The sequence below is a fragment of the Tupaia chinensis genome, unplaced genomic scaffold (assembly GCF_000334495.1).
Source record: "Tupaia chinensis unplaced genomic scaffold, TupChi_1.0 Scaffold143481_1, whole genome shotgun sequence".
Taxonomy (NCBI): Eukaryota; Metazoa; Chordata; class Mammalia; order Scandentia; family Tupaiidae; genus Tupaia; species Tupaia belangeri.
The window spans coordinates 771,811-777,854 of NW_006203325.1; the positions used below are offsets into that span (position 1 = coordinate 771,811).

The 6,044-nt window shown below is 36.3% G+C and overlaps 1 protein-coding gene across 4 annotated transcripts in view; it reads right to left on the bottom strand.

Annotated features, from left to right (window-relative positions):
• The window catches only part of SNX13 (sorting nexin 13), a 187,510-nt gene that overhangs the window by 100,391 nt on the left and 81,075 nt on the right, over positions 1–6,044 (bottom strand). The window lies entirely within an intron of this gene.

Below are 6,044 nucleotides of genomic sequence, written 5' to 3' on the forward strand. Positions count from 1 at the left end.
ATATTGTAAATTATATTCCTAATCCTAACTCTTTTTTCACAAAATAAGATCTTATTTAAAAACAGTAAGAATGTCATAGTACACTATATACTGAATAATGTGTGTATGTAAATAAACACGCAGAGAAGTTCAGAGATTCTTAGTATTTTAGAAGTGAAGGGGATCTCAAGGGTGAAGACACACGCGCACACACACACACATTTTATATATATATATATATATATATACACACACACACACACACACACACACACACACACACACACACACTTTTTTTTAACACACACACACACAGACTTTTTTTTAATAGTTTATTATCATCAATTAGGTCACTAAAATAACCAACCACATAAAATTATAATATGTATTAATCTTCTATATAAGGACTGTATCCTCCACGTTAAAAAAAAAATCAGAAATTCTTTAAAAATTACTAACATAAAAGAATTCCTAATTTTTCTGGGTGGATTTTTAGAAGCATCTTTAAGGGGATTTTAAGATAAGTTTTGCTAAAGGGATTTTTAGCAACTGACATTTTTGGCTAAAACAAAGCAAGCAGGTGGCCTATCTAAAAGGAGGGAAGAAAAAGAAAAAAAAAAAAAAAAAACAGAGACCAGCAGATGGCAGAACGATTACATGGCAGGACCCCCATGTAGTTGACCATGGTTGGAATACTGGACCTGGCAGCTTAAATATCACACTAGGCACGTGTTCATGCGTGCCCAAAATCCCAAGAGGAGAATGGAGGAGAAAGAATTGCGGTGTGGCCATACACTTCTCCTCTTGAGATTTGGGCATGCACGAACATGTACCCAACATGAGTTTAAGCTAGCGGGTGCAGGACTCGAACTGTGGTCGACTACATGAGAGTCCAGCAACATAGCCATTACGCCAACTGGTGGTCCCAAGAACAGCAATAGTTTGTAAGAGAAAAAATTCTTCTTTTTATGTTTCCTCACTACATATTTGATTTTTTTTTTTTTTTTTTGCCATAGGGCATAGGAACTCACCAGAAAGACTGCTGGAGGAAAGGTAAGAAATCACCCCCATGGGGGATGGCCACATCGCAATTCCTACTTCACCATTCTCTTTCGAGAATTTGGGCATGCACACATCACATCCAGCATGATTTTCAAACTGTCAGGTCCAGGACTGGAACCACAGTTGGCCACATGGGAGTCCAGCACCTCAACCACCACACCTGCTGGTCCCTATTGCTACTGGTTTCTAAATAAAGATTAGCCTAGTAATGTCTTTTACATCTGAAGCATATAGTAATAAATTAAGTTTTAAATATACTTTCTCATCATCCTATTCTAAGAATCCTACCTAGTAAAACAAGTCGGAGGAGTACTATAGTCTTAAAGTAAATCAACAGTCACACAGATTTTAAAAACTAATTCCTTAAATGGTATTCAAAATGTGAACTGTAGTGGAGGATATTACTGTTTTTAGAACTGAAAACAAATCAAGATTAGTCCTAATTTGACCAGAGAACTTTAGAAGTTTAGAACTGAAAATTATCACAAATCGCTATAATTACAAAGCCAGAATTTACACATTCTAGGTTTCTTGGTTAGTAAGAACAAGGTTTTGCAAACCAATCAGGCTTTCTAACTTTCAACTCAGTGTTCTTTCCACCTTAACAACAAAATTAAACTTCCTAGGGCGAGCAAGTGGCGTCATGGTTAAGGTGCTGGACTCCCACATGGCCAACCACGGTTCTACTCCTGGAGGCTTGAAACTCACACTGGACACCTGTGTGTGCATGCCCAAAATCCTGAGAGGTAAATGGAGGAGAAAGGATTGCAATGTGGCCATCATCCTGAGCAGTGATTTCTCACTTCCTGTCTGTCTCTCTGGCAAGCGCACGTACCCTATAGAAAAAAAATCTCTTAAAAAAGAAAAAAAAAAAGAATAAGAAAAGAAATCGCCTGATTCATGATAATTATAAGCAAATTGTTGGAAGAAGAGACTTAGGCCTACAATTTTACTTAACCATAATGATATTTAGTAAGCTTTTAATGCTGATATCGAACTCTGTATCTTACATTCCAATGCTTCAAAGAGGGCAAATATTCAGATATTCTGAAGGACTTGGATCTCAGAATATAACGAGTAATTTATGTAGAGGAACATGCATAAAGCATATAGTCACCATTTCAGGAATTAAGTAAAAAGAACAAGAGCTGGAAGCCTTAATCATACTATACTAAAGGGTGGAAAAACACAACCTGGGGCTAAGTGTACATCCTCTTAGATACAATAGAAAATAAAATATAACAAATTAAGCTCAAAGGATTATAATGATCAAGAATTATAGTAAAATTTACCTGAGAAAGCAAAGATTCATAGATCCAACAGTAAAGAAGATTAAAATTTCGTGAGAAAAAACTGACACAGAAATTACCAATGAGAACTATAAACAAGGATTTATTGCATATTTGGTAATCAGGTACAAAGCATGATTTAAGCATTAGTTTCAAGATCATGTTCCCCAAATAAAGAGGCTACCCATATTTAAATAAATAATTCTTATGTTCATAAGGAGACAAAGACTATAAGAGAGAAGAGGATGAAATTTAGTTGTCTAAAAGTAATCCTAGATATCTTGATTTTCTAATACTTCTAAATCTGTCTATAAATACTATTTTGTAAAATGTCATTTTCTTAATTAACTATAATCAGCCATAAACCCACAATCCAAAGATCACTATTAATATTTTTAAGGTATTCCCCCTTTAATGTCTTCGTTAGCATACAAGCTAAAAAAAGTATATATCTGAAAATCATAAAACATATACTACTGTGCATAATTTTCATTTTGATATACTTCCTATATATTTGATAATACTTAAATATGTTAATGGTACAAGTGTCTATTTCGGAAGGTCAGAAATCTTACTCTCTGGAAAGTAAAAAAAAGTCAGATGGTAACTATTTTAGGCTTAGTAGGCCACATGGCCTGTTGCACTTCTGCCGTTACAGCACAAAAGCAGCTACGAATATGGACAAAATGAAAACAAATGAGAATGACTGTCCAATAACATTCTATTTACAAAAACAGCAGGCAGCAGTGCACTGATAATAAAATGACGAGTAACCTGTTTTTAAAATGGGGAACAGATTTGAATAGATATTTCTCTAAAGAAGTATACGAAAGGTCAACACACACATGAAAAATTGTGCAACGACAGTAGCTATCAGGGAAAAGCAAATCAAAGTCATAATGAAATACCACTTCACACCCACTAGGATAGCTATAATCAAAAAGATATGGGGAGACTGGAATCTTCTTACACTACTGATAGGAAGTTACACAATGTAGTTTAGGTAAGTTTGAAATTCCTCAACAGCTTAAACATCTCACAACCGGGAAATTATACACCTATGTATGTACTCAAGATAAATGAAAACATATGTCCACAGAAAAAAATCTCAATTTTATAATCCTATAAATAATGGGATAGCAGTATTCACAGGATTCCAAAAATGGAAACAACCCCAATGTAAATCAACTGATGAACAGATAAACAAAATGCATATCCAAACAATAATCTGTATTTTTTAGCAATTAAAAAGGGATACTGGGACCAGCAGATGGTGTAATGACTACATCGCTGGACTCCCACGTAGTCAACCATGGTTTGAGTCCCAGACCTGGAGACTTAAAACTCACATCGGGGGCATGTGCATGCATGCCCAAGACCCTTGAGAAGAGAATGGAGGAGAAAGGATTGTAGTGTGGAAGTCCCCCATGTGGGGTGATTTCTTGTTTTCTGTCTTTCTGTCTCTGTCTCTCCAGCAAGCATACATGTCCTTTTTTCTGTCTCTTTCTGTCTCTCCAGCAAGCATACATGCCCTAGAGCAAAAAACTCTCAAGGAAAAACAAAAAAAAAAAACTAATAAACGCTACAATATGGAGGCACTTTGAAAACATTATGATAAATGCAAGAATCAGTCATGAAAGATCACATATATTACTTTGTTCATATAAAATGCCCAAAACAAATCCATAAAGACAAAAAATATTAGCAGTTGACTAGAACTAGAAACTTGGAAGGATAGAGACCAGGTTTATTTGTGAGGTCATTAAAATGTTCTTAAATCTGGGGCCAGCAAGTGGCGTGGTGGTTGACGGGCTGAACTCCCACATGGCCATCCATGGTTCACATCGTGGACCTGACAACTTGCTTTCTCATTTTCCCTTTCTTTCTCTGTCTCTCTCTGGTTAAATTAAAAAAAAATAATAATGGTAATAATAATCATAAATAAAATTAAATAAAAAATAGAAAAAAAAATTTCAATTTCAGAAAATAAAAACAATTTTAATGTTATTAAATTGATTATGATGAAGGCTGCATAACTTTATATGCTAAAAGCCACTGACTTCAAGTGGGAAAATTACATGGCTAGTAAGTTATATAAGTATATTATTACTGTCCCTTAGTATATTCTATAGCTCTTAAAACATTAGCTTACTCCCTCTTCTCTTCAATATTTAAATGGTTTCTAACTGCTTTTTCTCTACCATAATAAATAGAATAATTATCTTTCTGAGTAAAGTCAGTTTTGAACTAACTTTTCAAATGATAAATACAATCTAAACTAACAAAAAAAGTATACAACTTTACTGTTGTAAATATCCACTATGTCTGCCTTTTAGACAACTCTAAGAATACGCCAATTATTTTATTATTTCTATTGCAAAAGTAGTAGTAAGAAAACAGAGGGTCAGCCATGGTCTGGTGGTTACACAAGCTGGATTCCACGTGGCTGACTATGAGATTCAAGTCCTGCACTTGGCAGCCTAAAAAACATGCTAGGCATGTGTACCTGCATTCCCAAAATCCCAAGAGGAGGGAGAAATGAAGGAAAAGTGACCATTCCCCAGGGAGTGTTCTCTCTCTCTTCTCTCTCCCCCTCCCAAGTCACCCCTACCCCACCAGCCCCCAAGTTAGCACATATGCTCTCTGACAAATTTTCTTAAAGTTGTAAAACTTTAAGAACATACTCCTTATCTTTCCAGAATGTGGTATCATTAATATCATCAACAGTCAATCTTGGAACCTGTGTACCTATACCTCCCCCCTCCCCATGGGAAACCCCTTCAGGGAGGAATACAATAGTATTAAAATATATCTACTTTCTTCAAATTGTGGGTTGAAGGGAGAGCAGAGATGGAGGGATTCATAACCATAGTTCACCTTCAAGAGCAATAACGTCCCTTGTTCACTTGAATCTCTTCATAGTTTCCACCACACACACCGTATCATCTCTCTGAGAACTCTGCTTACACTCTTCCCCTTTCTTAACATGGCTTTCATTACTATATACTTAATATACCCATTCTTGAAGGCCAGTTTCTGCCTCAACCCACATAAGGTCTTCTTCAGTTACTCTGCCCCATTCTACATGACAAGTTGCTCTCGGCACTACACAAATGAATACTTTATCCTCCATTTCAAATGACTTAATTTTGCCTTCCCCATGTCTCTCTCCCCTATCCCTGTGATTTAAAAAACAAATTAAAAACTAAGATAAGGTCAATGAATCTGCACAAACCCCAGGAACATAGTAGTAACAGCAAAATTAGCATTTATAACACATTTACTATATGCCAGACAGTTGCCTTTCTACTCAATCAAGTCACTTGTTTAACATACCATTTATTGGTTGATAAATACTCCACAAAATGTTTCACCAATATCATCTTATTTGCCCTTCACAATTGAGTTTGCTACAAGAATACTGCTTTACAGAGATATTGAGAAATTTTGTTAGGTATACTGTAACTTAAAGGTAGAGGAAGAATTAAAATATAGATCTGGGGGAGGTCGGCAGGTGGTGTGGTGGTTTTGGGTGCTGGACTCCCACATGGCCAGCTGCAGTTCGGGTCCTGGACCTGGCAGCTTGCTTTCTTACTTTCTCTCTCTCTCTCTCACTCTGTCCCTCTCTGGGAAGGAAGGAAGGAAGGAAGGAAGGAAGGAAGGAAGGAAGGAAGGAAGGAAGGAAGGAAGGAAGGGAGGGAGGGAGGGAGGGAG